Here is a 25,886-nt window from a genome sequence, read left to right as displayed (position 1 = left end):
AGAAAGCACCACGCAGCTGCTCTGCTTCCAACAGACTCTGCTGGATGAGCTCAGCCTTCCTCAGCAGGCAGAGGCAACCTCGCTGCTCTTCAGGAGCCGGCGTATAGAGCATTCATTCAGCTCCCCCACCAGCCAGGAAGGCTCCGACCAGCCCAGCCCTCTGCAAAGCTGATTTACACGCATGCCCTACGGAGCTGCAGCTGAACTGACCTCGGCCAGGGCAGAGTGGATCCCAGGGTCCAAACATCCTAAGCAATCACTGGGGGTGAAGAAGGAAAGGGCACAACAGAAGACCATACCATGTGCAGGTAGGAGGAGCCCAGGCCTTCACTTGCCCAGGGCCCCTGCAGCTCCAGTGCAGGCAGCACTTAGAGGTTTTCTCCCCAACCAGAAATCTCCAATAAGAACAGAACTAAAGAACTGTGTTTTCTAGACTTCCACATGCAAATACCCAGAGCAGATCTATCTTTGCTATTCAGTTGTGTGGCTTTTATTGCTTGAAAAATTGGGATAAGAAAAGCTATTTCTCTCTTGAATGAAACACAGCAGAGTTCCTTTCCTCATGCTTTCTTTCTCTTTTACCTCCAGGTCCCTTGCTTCACAGGCCAGTTGACTTGAGGGATCAGCACCTTCATTAGGGCTAACAGAAGAGTCCACCTCTCTTTTAAGGATCTAAAAACGACCACCTACACCAGTGCTTTCTGGCTGGTGCTGAGCTGGTGGGAGCTGAGACGGACTGAGGCTCATTACAGAGCTCGGCCCACGAACCCAATTAACTAACCCAGAACTACCTGCTAAGAGAGCTGGTGGCTCTAGAGAAAACAAAGAGCAGACAGACAGAGCATGGACAGAGATGGACAGAGACACTGAGCAGCCCTGCGAGCGGGGGATGTGGCAGAGAGCCCAAGGCAGCCGCTCTGGAATGCACCCGTGAGCGTGGAAGTGAAAAGACTTCATGATCAGGCAAAAAAGTCACAGAGAAGATGTGGCTGTTTCAGCTTTTTGTTGCTGGTGTGACACCGCTCTTAGTTCGGAGTGGCAGAGGTCCACGCAAGAGCGGGCAGGCAGGCTGGAGCTTTCCCAGGACAGGGCTGCCGAGGCCAACACTGAGCACTGCAGGCTGCCAGGTCAGAGCAGAAGTCAGAACCCATCCTTCCTCGTCTCCACCAAGAGGTCCCTCCCCATGTAGGGGCACACCAAGCTCAACAACCTGCCGCAGGATTTGAGGCCCTTATGGGCCACGTGCAAGAGAGAAAAAACCTGAGACCCATCCTGACCAGTGGCAAGCAGCATCGGGAAACATTCCTGTCGACTCCCTGGCTCGTCTGAACCAGCTTCGTGCTGCAGCCCGGAGAGGCCATGTCCAACCCAGGCCCCAGAGACACGGGATACGGCAGGCCACAACATCCCCACCCCAGAAGTACCGCCGGCAGGGCGCCGAGCCCACCCTGAACGGCACCCTGAGGAGCAGAGGGTGTGCTCCACCACCACGGCGAGGGGCTGGCCAGTGCTGCCAGCGCAGCGCCCAGTGGGAGGCAGCCCAAGAGAGGACCTCTGCTCTGCCCCACGCAGCTGCGCATCCCCCCGCCATAGCCCTGGGTAACTCTCATGGCCCAGCCCCGGCTGCAGAGCACACCCATCAGCCAGGGATACCTGGAAACATACTGCCCTTCAGAAACCATTCTCTGCCTTGTTCTCAAGCTGAGCTGCCAGGGACAAGCAACTGGGCTCCCAACGCACTCAGATTTTTCTCTGAGAAAAGTTCATCTTCCCCATGTTGCACTCTGCTCCTTCAAGCAAGAAGCTTTGGGAGAACTGCAGCTTTCACAATGACCTTTCTGACACCTGCTACAGGAGACTCTGCAGGTGAATCCATGCCGGTAAACCTGACTCACAAGTTGAAAACCTTTCAGGGGAAATGAGGTAGAAAGAAAAAGAGAGAGAGAGAAATGCAGACAAAGAGGAGGGAGAGCTGAGGCAGCAAGGAGCAAAAAGGGGATAAAGAGTCATCAGCTTTGTTTATTTACTTACTTCATTCAAGGTTATTTTAACTTCCCTATCCTTGACAGCAGAATAAAGCCTCTCTGAGTTCCCCAAGGGCCAACCTGTCCCACAGAAACAGCATGCACAACAGGTCATTTTTAAAACACACTGTGCCAAAACGTGAGAGTTGTAGCATCACCACCACTTCTGCACAGCTTCAGAGCAGCCACACCAGCCAGCCAGGAGCCCGTTGGCCGAGCCAGCCCCAAGCGAACGTCAGGAGGCCAATGCCCGTGGGCACCACTCTCCCAGGGAGCCTTGCGCGGCTCTGCTGGCTGCAACTGCGCTTCGGGCTGCAGCATCTCTGCTAGGGGCAATTCTCCAATGCCTTGGAGTGTAACGCAGCTGATGCTCAGGGTTACCTCAGCCCCTCCTGGTCCACCTCGAGACATGCCACCTGTAGCCTCAGGCCATTCACTACACATACCGCAGGGAGGATTTGTAGCCCTTCTGCTGGAGGCATGGAACAAACAAACCTATCTCCCTAGGCCCTCCCATCACTGCTGCCATCCACCACCTCTTTCTTCCACATGACAATGAAAGGAGTTGTGAAGAGAAGTACTTGCAAAATTCCTATGGAAGCATCTCAAGCCAGCACATCCTCAGAAGGCAGAGCTCCCCACTGGGGAAGAAGGCTCACCACAGCCGAGGGCAACAGCCAAGGCAAAGCAAGAGGTACAAACATGGAAATGCACACATGCACTTCATATGCAGGCACAAGGAGGAGACTGAAAATCTGGCACCTGATCCCAGCAAAAGCAGGATTCAGTCCTCTGTTCACGCAGCGTGCCCTGGGAAACAAGTGCCTGCATGGTATCACCAAAGCACTGAGGAAGCGCATGTTGATGTTTAGCAGAAATTTTGTCTGTTTTTAGAAAACCTCCCACCCCTGAGCTCTCTTGGTGCTTCCCTGGAAACATGGAGAAATACAGCTAGATAGTGGCAGGTCTTAAAATAAAACCAAATAGCTCTTGCCTGCTTTTCCACAATGCTCCCTCCTGTCTAACATCTCACTTCCCACCTCATCTGTGACATCTCATCCCTTTCTCTCACATTGGAGGTCCGCCAGGAATGGACTTGCTAAATGCATTTGCTCTTACTTCACCTGTCTTTCTCCACTGCTACACTTAACAGTATTTTCTGCTCCTCAAGCTGTAGGGACAGGGTAGAAATTTACACTGAGATTGCACTGCAAGGCAAACACTTGAGGACCAGTGAAACCATGCACTGTACTTCCCTGAGAACCACAGTTCTTCCCTGGGGCTATTTACGTGAGAGACACTCTGTAACAAGCACCCTGATCTCTGTCCACCCTGCAGCTCAACAACAGCTGCCTACCTGAGAATATCCCATTTTCCCATGCAGTACCTGGGCAGTCCTGGAATGCACAAGGGCAAGAGCCTGAAAAGTAACAGTTCAACAGCAGGGGCAGTTCATCATGGGAAGAGTTTCCCCAGGAAGGCAGGGACTGCTCGAACACTGGACAATTTTTTCCCTTTGGCTATAAAGCTCTCCAATTTTTGCAGGGAGACCTATCACCAGGCCTATGCAAGACAACAGGCCAGGCAATTGCTGTGTCTTCTTCTGGCCTCAAACTCCATAATCCGGACCTCATGGATTTTCAGAATCATGGCACTGCAAAGAGACATGCTGTGATCCTCAGGATTCCTGTAAGGAGCAGGTGGCTCGGAGCTCTCTGGTTCAGGGCCTCCCATGCAGTCAAGATTTCTGGAGCAGTATTTGTAATGCCATACCAGTTGCAACCAATCCCCCTTGGAGGTGGCACATAAGCAAGGATGAAATAACCTTAAATCCCACATCTTCTACAGAAAGCATCCGATGCATCCTCACCAGCCATCCAGGTGGGCATCATATGCTCAAGTGCGGCTGGGAGCATTCACTACATGTGCAGGAAAATCCCTCTAGAAGAAACATACTGCTCTTTGTAGATTTTCCCACTTAAACAGCTCTGGTGTGTCTTTTTCTCTCTTTGAGATTCTCGTGGGGTTTTTTAACAGGTAGCAGACCACCTTAAAACTCCGCCTTTCATCAACACACACAGAAAATCTGACCATTAATCTCCTGTTCACTCCCTGAGTACAGACACCACTCATTACAGTGGCTGTGGGAGTCACCCATTTAATTAATGAAGTAAGCGAGCGCTTATTTTCTGCTGCCAGAGGAATGTAGCATTTGAGAGAGAACCTAGAATTCACCCTTCTTTACCTTGATGCGTGCTTTACTGCGTGACTCATGGGTGGGCACTGCATCACGGGCCACTGATGAGGTTACGCAGGATGCTCAAGAGGTAGGCAGCACCAGAGCAAGCCATAAGCTTGACTCAGGCAGAGACTGCCATGACTTGCTGGCAGGTTTGTAGGAGTGAAGTGTCATCCGAGATCAAAGTCTTCTGAATGATTCCCTGTGAAGAAGGAGGATAGAAAGGAAAGCATCTTACAAAGCAGATCCCAGCTGCCTTCACCATCCCCACCTTTGTGTGGCTGTGGTGCAGCTCCTGCTGCAAGCACACAGGAGATTGACAGCTATGCACAGATCATGTGGATAGTGGCTCTGAGCTAGGAGCCTCTGTGGCATCCTCTGTGATACCACACCAAGGACAGGAGAGCCCAGAAGGGGTGTCAGGAGAGACTATGTCCAAAGCCACTGTTAAGAGCTCTCTATATGTTGTTTTCTACAACAGCTGAATCACAGATGGTGCTTCATTAAGCTTGAGATTCATCAGCCATTGTTAGTGTTGCGCTTAGTAATAAAATAATCGTTTAAAGAAAACAGTCATCAGAACTAAGCAAGCCCACTGGCTGCTGGGTTTGACTTCCCCCACCAAGGCCTGGCAGACAGCCTACTGCCTGCCAGTTCTGACAGGCAGGGCAGTGATGGGAAAACCCCGGATGGCTCTTTTTATTGTGAAAGCACTATATGAAGCTGCAAACATATCTGTCACCTTCCAGCACATTGTTTACCAGCTCTCCTCAACATTCCCCAAACAATATTTTCTAGAGACTGTAATTCAATACCTCACACCCCAGTGTTGTAGCATCAGCCCAGAGAGCAACATGATGAATGTATCGTGTTTCTCCAGGGCTTGGGCTAGGGAACTGGTTTGTGGTGTTCCAGCTGTTAATTATCCCTCTGCTTTTTGCTATTCTCATCCCAGCTGTGCCTCTGTATTTATCATACGGGTCTACATGCACTAAAAACATTCTGATTGTTTTAAAGTATAAGGAGCAATTTACCCCTTTTGTGTAACACTAGGCAGCTCAGGGGATCAAATGGCAAGACTTGATCAATAAGGTGCTCACTAGATTAGAGGCACCAGTGCTCAGACCTCAAAGTGCTTGTTTAGAAGAAATGCAAGCGAGAGAACGCACCACGAATGTTAAGCACAGGCACAAATACAATTTCTATCACTCTCCCTTCCCCACCCCTTCCCCAGCCTGCATCCTAGAGACATCCTCAGATTAATCCCTCTGCCAAGAGACCATCCAGAGCCAGGACGGCTCAGGCCAGGCTGTTTGCTGGGAAGAGCCATTCCTGCTTTTCCAGCCACAGCAGCGTTGGCTTCACTGGCAGCTGCGGCACTGGGGGCGATGCCCAGGCAGCACCCATGTTTTTCTGCTGGGGAGCACCACACCAGTCCCAATCTGCTCCAGCTCCCCAGCACCTGCATGGCTCAGGGCAGTGCCCATGGCACCTCCTGCCCCATATCGTCCCCAGGCCACCCAGGCTTTTCCCCAGGAGAACTGGGGCAGCAGCCTCCTGCTCCACCGCTCTTTCGGCTGTTATCCTGGTCTCACACAGGGAGTCTCAGCCATTCCCTGGGACACTTCTGCTCACTCCACGTTCCCACCACTGCTCACTCGCACTCCCAAACCTTTTGTTAGTGCAAAGCATAAATGTTAAGGGCTGCATGCATGCATTTTCACAGCGTACATTCCAGATGACTAACCAGCAATACTGACATATAACTTAAAGATGCAAACACCAGTCCTTCATTATACCTTCATATACACTATAATGCACCCTCCCCTTTCTCACTACTCCATTACTGCTGCAGGGCTTTTTCACACCTGCACTGAAGTCTTTTTTTTTGTTTATAATGACAGCTTGGGTTCCTTGTGAAACCTGCAGCCTGCAAAAACAGTCATGATGTACCCAGTTCAGGATCCCTGACAGGGTCTCTGTCCCACTCTCCGCCAGTGGCCAGGAGGCTTCCTCTTGCTGAGGCACCACACAACATCTTGCTCCTTCCAGAAGTGAGAGGTAGTTGCTGCCTGCAGAGACAGCACAGGGTCCTGATACCCTCAGCACTGCAGAATCATTACTCCTCACAGCCCCCAGGAAACAGCAAAGCAAATACTATTACCCCCACTTTGCTTCCAAGGACCTCATACAGGTAATTAAGACCCATGCTGCCACTTGAGCTGTGAATTGCTGATATTTAATGACATTTTCAAAATATTTTTAATAGAAATTTCAGGTCTTGTTCCTAATCTGACATTTATCTTCTATTAGCATGAAAACAAATAGAAGGGACTGAGAATCACTGCTTATATTATAAATGACTTTATTGTTGGTTTTATTACCTTCCCCATTAAGCTGTCACAATCTGTGTCTCTTCCCATTTTTGTGATGACCAGCCAGTGAAATCTGTCATCTTTTCCATATGATTTATACAGGACCCTAGTGATAACTTTATTCATGTAGAGGATAATTATCAGCTATATTATTAAGGTTGCTCAGTTGCCCTAGGGGATAATGTGTCAGAAAGGTTAAAATATTGACAAGCAATAAAGCATGTATTATAATTATACAAGTGCCAGGATAGATAACTGGCTGTGAGCAAGGAGCTGAGCTACAGTTTTGCATTTGCCCAGCAAAGACAGTAATGACATGGTCACATCTTACCCTTCCCACTAGGACTGCAGAAGTCTAGGCCAATTATCTGGAGGGGACTCCAACAAAGAATATGCCCTATCCCATTCATATATATTGATCACTTACACCCTGACAACCATGCCCTACAGTGAGATGGTCTATTATTCATAATTGAACAGGATGCAGTAGCTGAAGTAGAGAAGGTTTTTCCACAATCCTTCTGTATTTCTTCCCACGCCCCCTAAAAAAGTTTGTCTTCATAAGAATGGCAAGAGGAGGGAGAGCAAAGAATTGGCATCTCTGAAATGAAACACTGATTTCTTCTGGGATTGGAGCAGCAGGTGCATGCCTTATTGGTAAAATGGTATATAGGTATAATCTGAAGGACATTGCTGAGATAAATTGCCCTTTGGTTCAGGCACTAACAAAACGAAGCACTGAATAACTTGGCACTACATCTGAAGTGAGACTATAAACCTAACCTTGGTCATTCCTCCAGATCTACTATTGTTACATCAAGAAGAGTAGACAAGGGACTGAGGAGCTCATAAATAATTTCTCATGGAGAGCACGTACACTAGCCAGACAAAATCTCTCTCTGAGAAAATGTGGAAAAGTGGTAGATTTAACCTACTTCAAAATGTCATTTTTTGAAGAAAAAAACCCCGATCCGCATCTCTTTCTTGATGCTTAAAGGACATATCTGTACTGCAGCAGCATGTTAAGCACCAAGCCCTAGACTGGGCTTTGGGCAGTTGGAGGAATTTGCTGCAGCAAACCCTGCCAGTTCCCTCCAGTATAATCATATTGAAAATAGATGGTGACCTGTGGATAAACATGACCAAACAAGAGCTGTAAGACATTTAATAAACTATATCAGTTAACTTTCTTCTGCTAAGGAAGCGCCAAAGACTATAGAAACCATATTTATCTCAGGTTCATCTACATCTCACTGGATTTGTCCAGGGAAACATAATTAATGTAGAGGACTGAGGTCCTGCGGACAAGGGTCAGAGCTCTAGCCCAGCCAGCATAAGACACCCCGCAGCATTGCCCTGGAATATGGGCTTGTGCCATTCTTTCACTGGCTCTTTGAATGAGTCATGGACACTGGAGAAAGCATCTAAGTGCTATTAGAATTAATTCTATAAAATATCCTTTCTGTGCTTGCCACAGGTACACAAGTGAGAGCATATGGCTTTCTTCTCTTTCTCAGAACCAAGAAGCCTGTTGCTGTAGATGCAGCCTGGTGCTCATGAGCAACAGTCTTCCAATATAAGAAGTGCAAGACACTTCCCTGGGGCAATAAGCAGATTTAAGAGCCTCCTCTGCTCTACTGTCATTAAAAATCATGCCAAGAATCAGCTATAGCAAGTCTGTGAGGCACTCCAGCTCCCCTCTGCAGGCTCTCTGGAGTCCCACAGGTGATGCTTAATGCAGTTCTGGAGAAGCTCCTTGGGTACCCACAACCACATCTGTCTCCAGGCTTAACATTTACCCTAGAGTTGGACAACCTATTTGTGTAGCACACTGCTCTGGTCCTCAGATGACAAGACCTCTGCAAGGGCCACCTGGGAGCTTGCATTCCTGCCTGCTCCCCACGTTTTTCTTCCTCCTTCCAAGGAGATGGCTGGCATTCAGCAAAGTGGCAGACCCAAGCCTAACTTGACTTAAGGACCTAGTTGTGTCATCCCCAGTGCTAGGTCCAGCACAAACACGTGAAAGTCCTCAGAGCATGCAGTCTGTTCCCCATGCAAATGGATTCCCAGGAAGAGGCATTACTGAAGTCAGTGCTTTCATCACACAGGAAGGGAGTCTGCCCCCTGGAAAGGCTCCTTTTCTCTGAAAACTTGTTGATAACTTCCCCAATGACCCCCACAGCTTATGCTGCAGGAAGTGTAAGAACACGGCTAGATGACCCAGATTTTCCTCAGGTGACAGCTTTGTGGAAATGGTTTGGAACATCTGGTTCTCTCAAGGAAAGGTACTGGTCTATAGAGGGGCTCAACCTGACTGCAGATGGTGCTGCCCAACACACTGTAAAAGGATGAGCGGCACATGAGCAGCAAGAGCGGGAACAAGAACTCATTTGGTCCATAGGCACCTTGGGACCTGAGCGCATTTTACATTGTCACACCAGCACACAGGGAACAGATGACATAAACGGAGGTGAATTTAAACCCACGATCTCAGGAGGGCAATGGCTGTAGCATGCAGCATCTGCTCAGCTTCCAGCTTCAAAGCAGCAGGAATTTTAAGTGTTACCATTTACAAAGGGCTCATCTCCACCTTTTGTTTGACTGTAAATCTCTGAAACTCACTTTGTTAAGGAAAGGTGTGAGACAGCAGGAGGAGTACTGTACCTCTGTCACACCTCTCCAAACGTGTTCCCCTCTGATACATTATAGATCATCTCCATGAGAGAATACATCTGCATTACAAAGCATGAATACTCCTTTCAAATAAGTAACAGACGTGTCCACTACATGTGTGTGACAGCAGGAGACAGAGTCCTTGATTTGCAGTCACCTGCTCTAACCATTAACTGAGCCTGTCACATTTTCTCTGCAGTCCCCCTTAATGGTCCTGCAAAGTCCTGGCGGAGTGGCCCATGCTGAGCAGCCGTACAGTCTGGATGTGCTCACTCTGCACTGTGGGTGAACTTGTGCTGTAGCGAGGGAAGAGACAGTACCTGCCACAGTGCCCTCCCTGCCCTTGTTCAGGTGGTTACCTCCTTGCCACCTTCCCCTCCAGCCCTAACACTGTTCAGCCAGTGTCAGCAGCAGAGGGTTTGGTCTCTTGTCTGAATGTGGCAGATGTCTCCCGAATTCCTGTCCCAGATTTGCTTCAGATCGGGCTGTCCCAGCTCCCTTGGGAATTTGCTTTATCAGCCCAGGCAGTAGTGCCTGGAGTAGTGCCTTGTGCCATTCAGGACAGCTCTCTCTGGGGTACACACCTCCGAACGCTTTTCCGAATGCTTTGAAAGCCAGTGTTGCAAGGCCAACGCTGTCTCCCCATAGGTCTTTGCTACAGAGCTGTAGCTGCTTCTTTAATACAGTCTTGACTACCGGTGTAGTACAGGGAAGACTTGCCTGAGTCTGTGTATTCTGAAATATCTGCACACTCTAGTTTACAGAAGCCAGGTTAAATGACAGTCCTAGAGAAGGCTTGGAAGACAGACAGACACTAAACATGGAGTGCAGGTGAACCTGTTCGGGGCTCCAGGCGGGTGCTTCCCACACCCCACACGGGCAGCTTCTGTCTTTGGGTCCTGCCCTCCCATGTCCCCCTCTTCCCACAGGGCACCAACTCTGCTGAGTCACCACCCTGTCCTAGGCAGCTCCAAGCAGAGGCTCGGGCAGGGATTCCTACTGTTGGGCTACAGGAAAGGAGGCACAGAGAGCTCACCCATGCTTGGGGTACCCAAGCATCCAGCAGGTTCATGGACCTGTGGTAGTGCCTCAGGTAGGACACAACACGGAGACTGGATGGACCACAGTGAACTTAAACACAGCGGGAAAAGATGCCTCTTTCAGAAATGCATGGGAAATCATAAATGTCAAGTCAAATTAAGAGGCTGTTCTCCTGGCCAACTGTAAATATTATTTCCACTTTCTTTCAGGCAATTCTTGGAATGGCATGCACACAGTTCACACATAAATATAAACTCCTTTCCTCCTCCCACGGTCTAACGGTGTTAACCCACAGCCGTGGTGCAAACAAAACGCATCTGCCGAGGCACAGGCTGCCGGTGTGAGAACGGAGCAGCCACAGGCTCCCAACCTACTGCAGAACCGGAGGGTGGTCTTAGGCGATACCCCCCATGCAAGGCAGGGCAGCTGCTGGGGAGAGCGAGACACAGGAGGTGGTTGCTAGGTGTGCCACAGGGAGCAAGAGCACAGGGCATGCTACTTGGCAGGAGCTTTCCTGTGCTTGTCTTCGCCCATTATTAAAACGTCCAGACAAAAACAAGGAGTGAGAGGGACTGGTGTCAGCCTGGAGAAGGCACAGGGAGATGGTCTATATATCCTTTCTCCTACCAGAAGCACTGAAGGGTGAACTCCCTCCTCGTTTGGAAGAAACCCTTCTAAGACACGTATTTACTGACACAGAATTAGAGAATACAGACTCTTAGAGGAAAGCATGTTTAAATAACATACCATTCCTTGCACAACGCATACAAATGCCTACTTTGGCCCTCTGAATGCTAACATCTAGCAACACAATACTTCACAGAGCACCAGAAGACTGTCTCCACGGGACTACCATCTTGATAAAACCTCTCCTGGAGTATTTTCTTCCCATCGTGCCTTGCAGATGCTTCCCTTTTTAATTTGTCAGAGACAAGCAGCTGCACCTCTGAAAATAACATTCTTCAATAATGCTCTGTTTACTGCCAGATCTCCTTTCTCAGCTAGTACCAGTTATGTTCATCCTTGTTTATCAGAAGGGCAAACTGCAGCCCAGGCCCATGGTTTAGGTTAATCTCACAAATATGTTCAAATAAAAATTGACTTTGCACTATTGAAAGCTCTGTAGCTATGAAAAGATGGGAAACACAAAGTCTTATTTTAGCTATGTATCATAGCTTTCCAATTGTGATATCTTCTCTGAGCATAAAGGAGTTTTCTACTCCTTACCAATAAAAAACAGATGGCACCAAATTTGATTGTCACCTTCTCAGAGCTGAGAATGCTTTTGTTGTGCTGGATCTATTGTAAGCCAGTTAGCTTCAAAGGTAATCAGATATTTAACGTATCAGTAATTCAATGTGAAGTGCCTGGGATGAATGTAGTAACAAGCTTGTTAATTGTCAGCTGTTTAGTCTACAAACAGTGTGGGGAGCTAGTTAAAAGAAGTTATGAACACAGTATCTGCCATTCGGGGCATCATTACCAGAGGCAGGGTCCCATCCCCATTTGCTCATGGTGAGGTGACACCCAGTACCTCCAGCCTGCCTCTCACTGCCAAAAGTCATCCCACCTCCTCCAAGGCCATGCCACGGAGCACTGCCACAAGCACAGCCCGTGAGAACAGGGCCCTTAGGAGCTGAGCGGACCCTCACTGGCTCACCTGTGGCAGGCTCAGGCATCAGCACATCTCCTGGCACTGCTCTGCACAGGCTCCTGCCTCCCACCTCCTGCCTCTACACTGAACCATGCCAGGAGACAGGAAACATCCAGGGGCTGTCCCTGCATTAGAGAACTGGGAATGCCATAAAAGCCTGAGGGTTACAACAGAGGAAAACTAGAGAGCACTGATTGTACAAAGCTGCTTCCCCGCCCAGCTTCTGCCATGGAAATTGCAGCCGGGATGTATCTGATAGCATGCAGGTCACAAGCCTTTGTCATTACCAGATTACACCTGCTGGGAACATACAAATCACTCGGCATCTTCAGGGAACCCAATATAGCAGGGTTAGGAAATGCCTCCTACCAGTTGCTGTCCATTTGTGTTATAGTCAGCACAGCCCTAGGAATCAATATTACTGCTCATAGAAATTACAAGCATTAAGGACGTTAGATAGAATGTGAACTTGTCCTTACTTAGAACTAAATGTCTTTTAATGGCACTTGAAGCAGCCTAGAAGTAATCTGCCCTTATTGGATATACAACTGCAGCTGCTCTCCCAGCACGCTATGAATGGATAGCAGAACCAGCGCTTCAGAAGTGGCATGGCAGCCAGGCAGGTGCAGATGTGACCAAAGGAAGCCTGAGAAAAGGAGCTCTGTCTCTTAGAGTCTAACATAGAGCCAGGCTCCACAGGGACAAAGCAAAGCAGAGACGGTGCTGAGCCGTATCAGAGGAGATGCAGTTTGCTACATCACCATCAGCAGCTAGCACCTGTATCTTCTCTGGGGACTACTGCTAGCAGGACAACAAGCACCTTCAAGGCAGGACCAAGCAGGGATGAGCTATGACAGCTCTTATCTCTACCAGCATGGTTGGGCTGCAGCTGGGCTACCCAGACAAGATTGCCATCCCAGTGTGCTGCATAGCCAGTACAGATTCCTTCAACAAGAGAAAGGCATCTCAAAGGCTTAGCACCCCCTCACCCAGAGGCCCTTGCTTCCTCCTCTTCTTGATGGCACACAAAATCCCCTGCTGCAGGCTCCAGAAGGTTACAGCAAGGCCTTCTGCAAACTTCTTCCACTCACTGCTCTGGTTCCCAGGCCCAGCTCACCTCCCCTCCTTTCCCCATCTCAGACCAGTCCCTGCTGGTAAGTATTCCTGTATCTCTCCTTAGCCAGTTCTGCTCCTGCTCTCTTGCCCCACGGCAGGCAATGTTTAGGAAATATTGCTCCACACTGCCTGCCCCACGTCTGCACCACTTCTGCTGCAAACTCTCCTGCTGGCATCAGCCTTCCCTTACACCCCCTCAGACCTGGCTCCTAATCTCCTGCTCCCATCCCATGGCCTTGGGTTGCCGCCCAGAGAGGATTTCTTCAGCTCCAGAGGAGACTAAATGCAGCATTCCCTTGAGATGCAGCCCAAACATGCAAGGAAGAAGGAGTTCTTAAACACACAATCTGTGGGTAAGCAACTTCTTTTTCTGCATATTTTTCTGGGAACACTATCAGCCTCACCAGCCCACAGCTCCTGGCCTCTTCCTTTACCTCCTCCATATGCTGGTAACAGTCACTGTTACTGGCCTCTCAAACTTCTCTAGTGCTCCCCATTTTGTTCAAAAACAACATTAATGGTTCAAAGAACTCTTTCGTACGATATTCCACATTTAAACATTTAACAGTCCCAGTTTATCATCCCCTCTAGTTTCCAGTAGAATAAAGTATTCCGTGTTTACTGCAGGATACGAGTGGCTCACCCATTTATTTCCAAATACAGATTAGGAGTATTTCAGCCTTTCCTACACTGTGACTGCCGATCAGAACCCAGTCCTCAACATAATTGTGGCTAATATTTCATTTGTTCCTGGTATGTTTAACCCTGGCCCTAACCCAAAGATTCTTCATTGATACTAGTGCCTTCTCTCAGATGAGCAGCCAATTAGGTTTCATCTACTGAGTTTCTCATTTTCCCAATGACATACATATTTTTATCTTTTTATGTTTTAATTGCTACTTTCATAAGCTCTCTCTTGATCAAGAGGCTTTTTAACTGGAGATGCCTTCTTCATGACTGTGAGATTATGAACATTGGGGGTATCTGCTAAAATACCTTAAACAATCCCAGTGTTCATTCATGTTTATGTTTACATTCTTCCTTTCCTGCAGTATTCTTATGATAGTATTCATCTTGCAAAACTGCCCCTGATGCATGTGCCACACCAGGAGTATATTCTTAGTCAAAAGGCCCTGATCTGTTTTTTCCTGCCTGGGCAGGACTGTGGTGTTATTATCAAAAAGGTGTTTCCTTTAGGCCACTTCACCCTTTTAGGGGCAATCCTCTGTGGCCCCGGAGAGGTCAGTGGTCCCCATGCCCCCCCCCTCAGCCGGTGCACCAAAATGAAATACCGGATCTGGATCTGGTCTTGTATAATGAATGAGTTGGACCCAGAAGCCTAATTAAACCTCTCTCGCTATTGCTGTCTCCAACCAAGTCCTTCTGACAATCGAACACCAGAGCCTCAGCTCTCTTCAAAGGAAGATGCACGGCTGTATAAGCCAGACAGCTCTCCTCTGTTCCCACGCTCTCTGTGGCAGCTGCTGTTCCCTCGTTGAACCCAGACATCATCTTAGTCCCCATCCTCACATCTGTGATTCTGTGCATGAACTCTTGCCTCCATAATGCAGCAAGTGCTAGTGTTTGATGACTCAGAATAGGGTGAGGAGACAGGCAGGCACCAGTCAGAAAGCTAATAAACCCCACACTCAGTGTGGCTGGTTATTTACTTTGGGAACATGAAGTTCAGGAGAGAGTATCTCGTGCCTCCTCCTAATAGCAATTTTGAGAATCCACCAGGGATCAGTTTAATGCTTTGGAAAAGGTTAATGTTGTTCGGGATTTACAGCTATATTTGAAATGGTTTAAACTATTATTTTTATTTCTTTGAGTAAAATGGAATCTCAGTGAATCGTGCAAAGTTAGATGGTCAGTTTGTGTCTGAAAGAGGTCATTAAAAGCTTCGGTGGTTTTACATAGCACCTAATTCTGTCGGACAGGCAGGGAGTGGGGAACTGCCATCAGCTCTGGGTTAGCTGCTCCAAGTTGTTCCAACCAAGTCCTAAAAGTGCCTTCCTCCCCTCTCAGAGGAGTGAGACTGCGCACAGCCAGCATGCCGCCAGAGTGCATAGCCACTCCTGTCCCTCTCTCAGACTAACTGGCCTCTCCCATCCACAGCAAGGAGCTGTCAGGAAAGCAGGAGCTGACCCTGCATCCCAGCAGCCATCCTTGCATGGGGGGACCACAGCATGCTCAGTGGCCAGCCCCGCCGCAAGCCCCCGCCACGGCTCCAGAGCTGGCTGGGCTCCCGCTGAGCGTTCCTGCCAGCTGCTGCCTGCTTCTCAGCGTCAGAGCCAGCATTTGCTGTCTGATGGACGTCTTGCCTCCTGGAGCTGTACACTCCAAGGAGAAAAAATTTCCACCCCAGTTTTACATGTCAGGCCCGGTGAGCGTCCCCTGTGCCTGTGCCATAAGCGAGCACACCTGTCCCCAACGCCTCCACTGCTCTTCCGACTGCTTAATCCGCGTCTGAGGCGTTTCCTCTCCCTGCATAGCACCCCACCTGAGGTGCTGTCATCCCCCTTCATAGAGAAGTGTTTGCAAGCGCCCTGACAGCCTGCCACTCTCCCACAGTAAATACCCAGGGAGTGACAGAGTTTTCCTTTTCTGCAAGGACATGCACCTCTGCAGAGCCTGGCTTTGACCGGTGGGCCAGTCCCTAATCCCTTACCATCTGCACCTCACAGTGGCTGCTGGCACTTGTATCGAGGGGCAGACAGGAGGAAAAGCACTGCATGCGCTCCTCAGTCCTCTCAAACTCCCACGTCTGCTGCCAATGCAGGTACTCTCATTGGTTGCAGGTGGTGTCTCGTGGCCAAAAATGCTGACAGGGAAAGTCCACGTGCAGGCTGTGCAAGAGTGGAGTAATAACACTGCTTCTTGCACACAACCAGCAGAAAAGTGTTGGCTTTAAAAACTTGACACTGGCTACATGTTACCCCAACAGCCAGCAACTCTTTCTTATGGAAGAAGTTCGGGGCATTGATGTCTCCTGCTGCTCATTTCAGGGGTCATCTGCTAGCTTGCAATTGAAGGCTTTTGTGTAAAATGCTGTGACAATGTCAGCTGTAATTGCATCAGTCATGCCACACAACAAGACAAATGTGACTGGAGATAGCGTGTCAACCTCAGAAATTGCTTAAGACTGAAAAGCAAGTGGAGAAAACATCAAGTATTCAGAAACAATTATTTCACTATAGTAGGAATAATAACAGCTCTCATTTCCTACACACAGTTCTCCTGGGAGATGGTGCAGAAAGCTGCCAAAGTCTCCTCCCTTCCCCATGGGATACTATCAGACTGAAATAAAAACATGGAGTAAAGGTGTGCCATTATCTTAAGGGAGGCTGAAACTGCAAGATTCACCTACCCCAGACACAGAAGCATCCCTGTTGCAACCTCCAGTCTTCACAGCCCACAGATACCTGCCTCTATAGAAAGTCTAGTTCTGCTAAGATATATAACAAGGCATTTTGCCCTGCCAAACTCATCTGTAAGAGAGAACACAATGACTTGTCCCTGTTTCCTTCTGTGAGCTGTGGACACACCCCTGATACAGCCCTGTGACAATGGCATCCTGACTGCACATGAGACTGGCAAGCCTGTGCTAAAATGACCTCACATTATCCCCACGGGAAAGGACAGGGCAGGTTTCCACCTCAGCAGACTGTTAACCTTGTACCAGTGCCGCCTAGACCAAGCAGAAGGTGTGGGAGGGATTCTTCCTCCTAAAATTAAATAAACCTTATGTGAAAAACGCCATTTTCAATGTCTTGAGCTGTCAATTGCAGGAGAAAGTGATATTGATTTCTACAGAAACTTTATTTAAGTGAGTGACCTATTAAATGAAACTTATTTGACACCAGATGACTCTTGCAATTTAATTCCTGAATGAAGTGATGTCTCCAAGGCTTTGTGATGTTCTTTATCTTGAATGATGAAAGGCATTTTCCTTACAGCCATTTGCTCCTGTATCCCAGGGTCTTTGCAAACAAAGTCCTCCAAAGAATCCAGAAGGCTTATACCTTCATTAACAAACTCCAGCTGATAAACAGATAGGCCAGCACGCACCAGTCCTTAGGAGTAAAGCTAAAAGGTGCAAAGTGCCTAGAAGAACAGCCAGACTTGCTAGCCTGTCACTTGAACGAAGGCGCTAAGGAAAGCAGGAGGATCCAGGACCTCCACTGACACAGGCTCTGCAGTCCTGGCCCTGGCCAACGCTTGCCCCAGGGAAGTCCAGCTCAGTGCCAAAAGGCCAGGGTGGCCTCTCAGCCCAGGGCACAGAGCCCTTCTTGTCAACAGCACCCTGAGGGTATGGAGCTTGCTGCTCTCACCACAGGCATATCCAAGAGATGTATGCAAGGGGCAGTGGGGGCTGCCTGGCCCCAGGGAGCTCCCTCTTCCCACCCTGGGGGCATGGCAAGGCATCCAGACCTCTGAACCCCACCCTGACTGACACAGTCCTTACCATCACTGCTCCAGATGGAGCCCCTGCACTTTCTGTCAGCCTGTTTAATGTCAGTGCAATTGCTCTCCTGGCTCTTCTGTCTGCACCAAGGTTAATTCATCGGGAACGGTCTGCCAGCAAGCAGCTTCTGGGGACGTGCACCAAACTCTTCCCTTGCAGGCAGACTCCACCCGGGGGCCCGGCAGTCACTCTGCCCTTCCCCAGCACCCGCTGCCAACCCCAGCTTGGGCACAGCATCCCCCATCACCACCCCGGGCTTGGCAGTCTGCAGAGGCTACCAGTCCTGTGGAGGAGATGTCAGCAGGACGCTGCCTGGAGGGCAATGACAGGCCCGTGATTTATAAAAGCAGCAGATAAACTTCCTAAGCCAGCAGTTCCTTCTAAATGCAAACTGAACGCACCACAGCACCTGTGGATGTGCTGCTCCCCAGGTGCCTTGCAGCAGCCTCTGTGGAAAGCAGTCTCACAAAGGGGATGGGGGTCCAGGAGGCATCCAAACAGACCCACTCTGCCACCAACTCCAGCCCCCTGGAAAAAGCAAGTCTGCCACAGGCAGCCGCGGAAATGCCAGCACCCACTTAGAGCCCCTCCAGAGACAGACAGCTCACACAGCCCCATGCCTGCCCTCGAGAGGGAGGCACCCCAGCAACAAAGAACCCACCCTTTGAAGGGCCAAGGAGTTCATCCCTCTCACGCAGGCACGGCCACTGCCTCCTTGCCTGTTCCTTGCAGTCTCACCCCGAGCCTGTCAGCCCCACAGGGCAGGAACCATGTATCCCAGAATGTTTGGGCAGCATCTACGCTTGATCTCGTTTGGCCTCCTGCACCCACTGGAACAGAAACATCAAACAGAGACTGTGCCAGCCTCACACAGGTTTTCATTGCTGCTTCTGCAAGAAACGCCCTGCCACTGCGGCTGGGAGGCATTGGCAGGAGCTCACCAGTGCCAGCAGCATGCTGTCTGCAATGCTGTTGTGATGGTGTTGGGGATGAGCCTGCCTTCTGGGGGATGCTCGGACTCTAAAACCTCCTCCCCTTCCTCCTGTGCATTTCTTTCCCCAAGTGCCTCAAGGCAAGGCTAGAGCTGAGAAGAGGCATTTGCTTTTCAGTCCAGCCCCCTCTGCACTGGGCCTTGAAGAGCTTGTTAGCTGGCTGTGAATACAGAGCTGTCTGCCGTGCTTCAGAGACCACTCACTTCTGCTTACAAAAGCTTTTCCACAGTTTGTTCTTTTAAAAGAAGCCAATTTATTTTTATTTGAAATCTATAAGAAACAATTGAATAGTAAAACTGTCAGATTCCATCTCTTTCATCAAAATGGCTTAGTCATGTCTGGAATGTCAGCACTGAGTAACAACCCAGGCCCTTTGCATCCTCACACACCCAAGTGCTCCTGCTATGGGCATCAGGCAAGCCTTGCAGAGCACTGAGCTCTGCAGCACACCCTGCAAAGCACTGCTTGTGCAAAGAGAGTCCTAGTGGTCCTTCTCACTCAGGAGCCCTTCCCAAGGGCCCTACATGGGCAGAGACCCACAGTTACTTTGTGATTTTAATCTCTCTGTTCCCAAAAACCAGGAGCTAAGACTGTCCCAAGTTTCAGGAAGACTTTTTCCAGCTGTGTGCCACGTAGCATTCACAGGAGTACGAGGCAGAGCACCTTGCCTGTGTACAGGAGGATCCTTCTGTGGTGTTCTGAACCGTGTGTGGGACAGGCAAAGCCACAACTTGGTTGTGCATGTGCTCATGGGAGTGCTCCAGGAAGTTTTGCAGCTCAGCAAACATTTCAAGCAAGGCTAAGGAGGGGGACAGAAGAAATGCTCATGGGTCTGGGCTGGATGGCAAAATCTCTCACTGATACTCCTTCCTTCTGGGAGGCCTCAGACCATGGCACTGGATCCTGAGCAGGCCTTGGAAGGTACAGTTGCCATCAACAAGCCAACAACACATTTAAAACGAGAACCATGCTCCAAGCAAGAAGCCATCGGATGACCTGCTCCCTCCCAGTAGCTCTCAGCAAACATCCCAGGGGCAGGAACAGCAAGCAGAGGCCCCTGTGCACCCAGGTCCCCTGGGACCATCAGTGCAGCATTATGGCCCCAGGAGCATGCAGCTATGCCCTCCCTTTTTACCACAAACCTGCTGTTATCCCACCTCTGTCCTGTTCAAGAGACAGCACAGCCTAGGCACCAAGTGCTTCCCCCAGCAGGCAACCATCCAAACGGTTTCTATAAAACTACTTTGTATATCTGCCCTAATTTCAGTTTAGTCACGGCAGAGCAGCCCACAGGATTTGAATGCAATTTTCTCATTGAGTTATACTAAATCCTTCGGGGAAGGAGCCAAAATTATGTAGAAACCATAAAAAATAAAGCAACATTTCTATTCTGCATTTTACTTTTTATTATTATTTAGAGTTAACCTTTTCTACTTCTAAAGCATAAACTCATTTTACATTCCACTATCAGATATGGGCCATAAGCTACAGGAAACATGAGATGACAGTTTCATATACACATGAGCTAAAAGATAATGGGGCACCCAGTGGTCATTGCTCCTCAGAACAAGACCCAGAGCAATAAATTCACTCAGACACACTAAACTGTTGTCCACTTGTTAAAAGACGATGAAATGATGCAGATGAGACATGGATTATACTGCAACTCACCCATCTCAGCTCAGAGTGCTTCACTGGCAGTGGACAGCCAAGCAGTTTCACCCCAGCAGAGATTCTCCCTCTGCTCCCAGGGTCATTTCCATCAGATTTAAACACAACAGCTGGAAATCTGTGACATAAGAACTTGGACAGTAAATACTACAGCACATAAAAATCAGAAGACCAGATTTAAAACAGATCTGCTCTTTGCTAAGCTGCACAGGGCACCACTGCCTATAAGCAGTACTGGAGGCTGGAAGGAACTGCTCTTTTCCAAAGCATCACGTACGAGTTGTCATTCCAGGGGCGGAAAATGGGCTTGACGGATGGAGAGTTAAATTAATTATGACCCCTTCCGTGTTAGCTGCCTGCAGGGGTAAGTTACTGAGGGCTGGCAAGCAGCTGCCAGGGTCACTGCTCTTATGCCCAGCCTGTCTGCTGGAGAGCAGCACAGCATTTCCTGCCCTCAGCCCAGCCAGACCCAGCACTACCACTCCAGCCCACTGCACCTATCCAGCTCTGAGGTCGTGCTCCCGAGAGTTCTCATAGCACAAGAACTAATGTAAGATCATTCCAACCTTATGGAGCGAGGAACTGAAATGCTAACTATAGCCTCAGATGGAACAACAAAGGGGACCAGTTTGTCAATGTATGCTGACGGTAGTTTGATTTTCCCAGGAACCACAGCCTTGCCTGTCCTGCTGGTAGTGCATCTGCACAGACAGTACAGACATGGCAGCGCAGGATCCTTTTCAGTTAAGCTCTGATGGTATCAGTATCTAAACTGCTTTGAAGCAGAAGAGGTTTTCCTGGTAGTGCACAGGGCATGCGCTCTCTCACAGAAAGGAGTAACTAGTTTAATCACCCTGTCAGTTCAAAGCAGCGGCTTGTGCCACAGACCAGCAATTTGCCACTGAAACCAATTCCTGCTAAAGGTGTTGGTATGCTGCTGGAGTCTATTACAGTCTCCACATACAGCTGATGGGCTGCCACACTGATCTCTCACAGCTGTCTACTGATAGCTGACAGAGTACATCCTTAAAGACAAGTTTCCCTCATCTAGTATGTTTGTTTTCTCTTCCTGCTGCCTTTCCAAATGCCAAGCCTTCTTTAGACAGAAAGCACACAAAGCAGAGTTTAATTTATAAAACACTACCTTCTTTCTGAAATTTCAGCAAAGCCGAAACTTGACTTGAAAATTAACATCAGCTGCATTTACTCTACATGTAATTAATTCCCTTCATACCAAGTGCTACCTCGGGAAAGAGAACAAGTCATAAACGTATTCACCTGTCATTAAAAAAAGGCAGACAAAGTAAATAATTCAAGAGATTTAAAAATAAATTCATACTTTCATAGAAACAGACTTCCAAGCTGCTTTTCATCTCCTCTTTGCAGCACCTTGCTGTAATAGAACAGCGATACAAATATAAAGGAAGAGAACATGGAGCAGGTCCTGGGCCTGATTAGCTTGAAAACCAAAGGAGTCTGTTTGCAGGGACAGAGCCCTGTGAAATACACACAAAGGCCTCCTGGATTTGCAGTCAGGTCCAAAGAAACCAAAACCTTGATATTCTGGAAAAAATACAGGCTTTCAATGCAGGCAGGGCTTCTTTGAATGGGATGGGGGAGGGAATCTGTGGTGCCTCCTCAGAGCTCTATGAAATGGGATATACAACTAAGTTGTTTAACAGGGAACCACATCAGCTTTGCTATTGCATTTATGATGTAATTTCATTACTATTTTGGTCCTGACTGGCACTTTCAAGCCCTACCTTTATTAACAGTGTCCTTACTAGAATGGGATAGTACTGCAGGTGCAAGACACTCCCAGCATCAACAAGGAGGCTGGCTGCATCTGCTTTTCACAAGGTTCTGTGTGCATCTGAAGGAGGCCAGGAGATGGACACAGGCACCCGGCTCCACTGCTATGGACCTCTGTTGACTGGGCAGTCATGGGCAGAATGAGTCCCAGGGTGCGCACCAGCAGCTGACCCAGGCTAGTTAGCTATATTCCCTTAACACGGAAATAGAGGGTGGCCCACCACATATACACTATAAAATACTAATTGATCTCTATCGACAATAAGGCAAAGATGACCGTGGCCACAGGCAAGCACAGTGGCATGGCATTGACACGTCTTTGCACAAATGCCACATCTTGCACTCGCTGTATGTGCATGTGGTGCACTCCCTGCTGAGTTGCATTAACTGGTGTTGGACTGCAATGCCAAGGGCAGCTCAAGTGCTTTGCCAGACACATCTCCCAAGGCAGGGTGGTCCAGTGCCAAGGGTGATACATACTTCATGTCCTTCTGGCTAGATGTAAAAGCAGGTGGCTGGCTGGTGTGGCCATTAAAGCCTCCCCCAGCCGTGGAACCATGGGCTGTTGCCACTGAGGTCCTGACCAAGCCGCCGGGTAGAGCCTGGGGCTGTCCGGGACCTGGGTGCCAGCAGAGCTCATCGTGGCCCAGTGCCCAAGAGGACACTGCTCAGGGACTTGTCCCAGACAGAACCGACCCTTCAGCAATTAAAAGGCGTTTCAGGAATGATGGGCTTGGAGATAATGCCTGTATGTCCCTAAAAAGAAGGAGGAAGAGCCTCTCCTGACTCCACCAAGCCCAGAATATTCTGAACCAAGGCACTAAGGCCACATAGGATTGCTGGTCCTTCCACCCACCAGCATGTGCCTGACTTTTCTACACAGAGTTAGGAAAAATAACTCCTAATACCAGGTAATAATGATCTATCACTTTTAGTATCTTCAAAATCTGTAGAAATTTATTTCCTAGAATATTTGAAAATTACCCTTTGCTATTGGCTAGCTAAATAACGTCTTTGATGCTAAACAGCTTTCCAGGGGCATTGCAGGTAGTTCAGATCAGTAATTATCCTTTGGGGTAGCAGTCACATAATTAAGCATTCCTCTGCAGCTCGCTCAGTCTCAGACTGGAGTCGTCCCTGGTTCAGCACTCACAGACTGAGGCAGGGAGCTGTGCAGAGGCAGAGTCTGCGACTTTTCCAAGTAAAGAACTGGCTTTTAAGTAGACAGAAATCAGGTGGTATTTTGCTTGTATCTTTCCCAGTGCCTGATCCCTGATTTCCTCCCTTGCCATCTGCCAAGCTATGCTCTCTGCTTACAGGTCAAATGTGGTTTATTTTTGAGAAATTATTTTTTTCTTTTTCATAGGAGTAGCAACAGGAGTGGGAAGTTCCTTGGCCTCTAAGCCAGAGTTCTCTGCAGTGCCTTCTTGCTGAATTCAAGAGGCTTCCTGTCAAGTGAACCTAAATATACCTACCTCATACAACAAAAAAGAGTGAAGCCACCTTCCAGCCAAGAGCAAGAAGCAGCAATTCCTGGCAGCTCCATCCAGCAATGATACCATAACATTCTTTAATGCAGTTTCTGTGCCCAAAAGAGCATCCCACTCCCACTGACTGAGACAAAAAGTCAGATAATTCCACGGCACAAAGGAGCCACGTGGACGTTATTAAACACTGCCCAATGACTTTGTGCCGAGTCCCCTAGTTGGGCAGCTCTGCGGCAAGATGCTCTCAACTCCTCATCAACTACAGGAGCATGTGGTTTCCTGAAAAGGCTGCACTTCATTCCTCACTACATGAAGAGCTCCTTTTGTCTCTTAGTTCAGCACAGAGAACACATATCCATATTGAGCAGCACTTTGCTCAAATGCTACGTCAGCCAAACCTCCCTATAGCCTGCCTACTTTCCCAAAGTCTTTCAAAAAATGCTTCCAGCACGTGCTGGCAAGAGGCAGGTTAACAGCAGGCCTGCAGCATCAAATACTCAGACTTCATGATGCAGGCCTGGTAGAGCAGACGGCCAGCATTCAGACTGGCCCACAAAGGGATCGTGCCAGCACCTCTTGCTGAGACCATGTGGGACATCAGTGTTCTTTGGGCCCATGAAAACCGGCTCACTGCTGGCTGTGACAGGGAGGAAAAAACTGTCATAACGACCCCAGTTCTCTGAAAGTGTTTCTCCTTGCAGTGGTTCTTGGGGGAAGGAGACAAGGATACCAGGCAACAGTGGGTGTGAGCTATTGCTACACCTCCTGGGGTGTGCTGCAGGAGTAGGAGAGCTCAGACCATACTCCTGCATGGCCTGTAATGGCATGCTGAATTCTGGAGATCCCCCAGGAGCTGACTGAGCAAAGACTGAAGAGGGGTTGTGAAAGATGTGCTCAGGATCTAGCATGGAGCAGAGATGGATGTGGATCTGGAAGCCTGGTGCAGAGCACTTTGGTCATCAGCTGGGGGTGAGGGCATAGGGGCCCCATCTCAGCACAGCTTCTGTCAGAGCTGTTCTTGGTCTGCCTCAGTAGCTGCCACTCCTCTGCTTTGGAGGAGGGAGAAGAGCTTCTCTTTGATAGAATTTCATCTGTTCTCTTCTGCAATCTCAACAGCAGGATGGAAGCAGATAATGTGCAATTTGTTTTAACTCAGCTTTATCTTGTCAGTCCTAGCTATAATATTGCAGCAAGCATCATTCTGAAGAACAAAGATGTGATGGTGCAGGGTGAGATTCTGCAAACCCTATTGATTACACCACAAGTCATCACTATAAATATTTGAAGGAGAGAAAAACCCTTGTTCTATCTAAACATGTTCATGTAACAAAATGTGCAGTTGAGAGTGAGTGAGAAATGGCTCTAACAGGACACAGATGCTAGAAAGCAAAGCATTTAAGCTGCTTACCTTTCAACCTAAATAACATCCATTAAATGGAGCATTGTAGGACTCACACTGTGAAGAGAGAAATACAAAGGGCTCAGTGTGCAGGATCCTCAGAAGCACAGACAGTATGTCATGCAGGAGACACTATGTTCCTAATCACTACAGAGGAATTAAAGCACTTTCTACAGCTCCTTTTGGGGCCACGAACTGCTGCAAAATTGAGATGATGAAGCCTAGAATTTCTGGGTGCACCTGCGCTGAGTGGAGGAGGGCGCTGACAGCATTTACAGACACGAGGACACCAGTGCAGCAGAGCAGCTTGTTTACACCCTGCTCATTATTCCAGGTTTGTCATTGTGCCAAGACTGTTCTCACTGTGGAGGAAGCAGAGAAAAGAGGGTTGCCTGGCAGTCCCTGACCTGTCAGCTCTCAGGAAGGACCCTGGACTCCCGCTCCTCTCTGGAATAAAAGTCAAATTCTGGGAGAAGGCAATGCATGCAGTCAACACTGGCATTTAGCAGCTGAGTGCTCTTGCCAAGTCTGTCAGGGTGATTTGCGTGGCCAGTGGGCTGCCCTCCCAAAGCCAGACCTGTGGTAGCAAACCTTATTTCTCTCCTTGTCTATAGGAAGCAACCCTGATTCATTCGTTCAGCTTGTATTGATCCTCTTTTCTTTATTTTTACGAGAAATGAATTGTGAGGAGCTTTTTCTCTGTTTAAACTTGAGGAGATGCTGTTCAAGGACTTGCTGCGATGTTTCTCTATCTGACAGCTTTATTGGGTAATAGCCACTGATGGTATATGCGTGCACAGACAGTCAGACCTTTTATACTATGTGTTCCCATAAAAATGATTGGTTTTAAGGTGTTATTCTGGCATTGTTGTGATTGTACCATGAGACCAAGCAGCCTAAAAGGCAGATGTGAAATGAAGGCAGATTAGTAGGCA

General features: G+C 48.7%; 1 long non-coding RNA gene across 1 annotated transcript; it reads right to left on the bottom strand.

The window, feature by feature from the left end:
* Positions 1-4,279: 4,279 nt before the first annotated feature.
* Positions 4,280-25,012, bottom strand: LOC115335913. The gene is made up of 3 exons (XR_003921579.1): positions 24,961-25,012; positions 20,254-20,371; positions 4,280-4,465 (listed from the first exon to the last, which is right to left on the bottom strand). It is a non-coding gene; the product is annotated as an uncharacterized LOC115335913 (long non-coding RNA).
* Positions 25,013-25,886: the final 874 nt, after the last annotated feature.

The sequence above is a fragment of the Aquila chrysaetos genome, chromosome 25, assembly GCF_900496995.4.
Source record: "Aquila chrysaetos chrysaetos chromosome 25, bAquChr1.4, whole genome shotgun sequence".
Lineage (NCBI taxonomy): Eukaryota > Metazoa > Chordata > Aves > Accipitriformes > Accipitridae > Aquila > Aquila chrysaetos.
The sequence above is the reverse complement of the archived record's forward strand: the minus strand, read 5'-3'. Positions and strand labels throughout refer to the sequence as shown.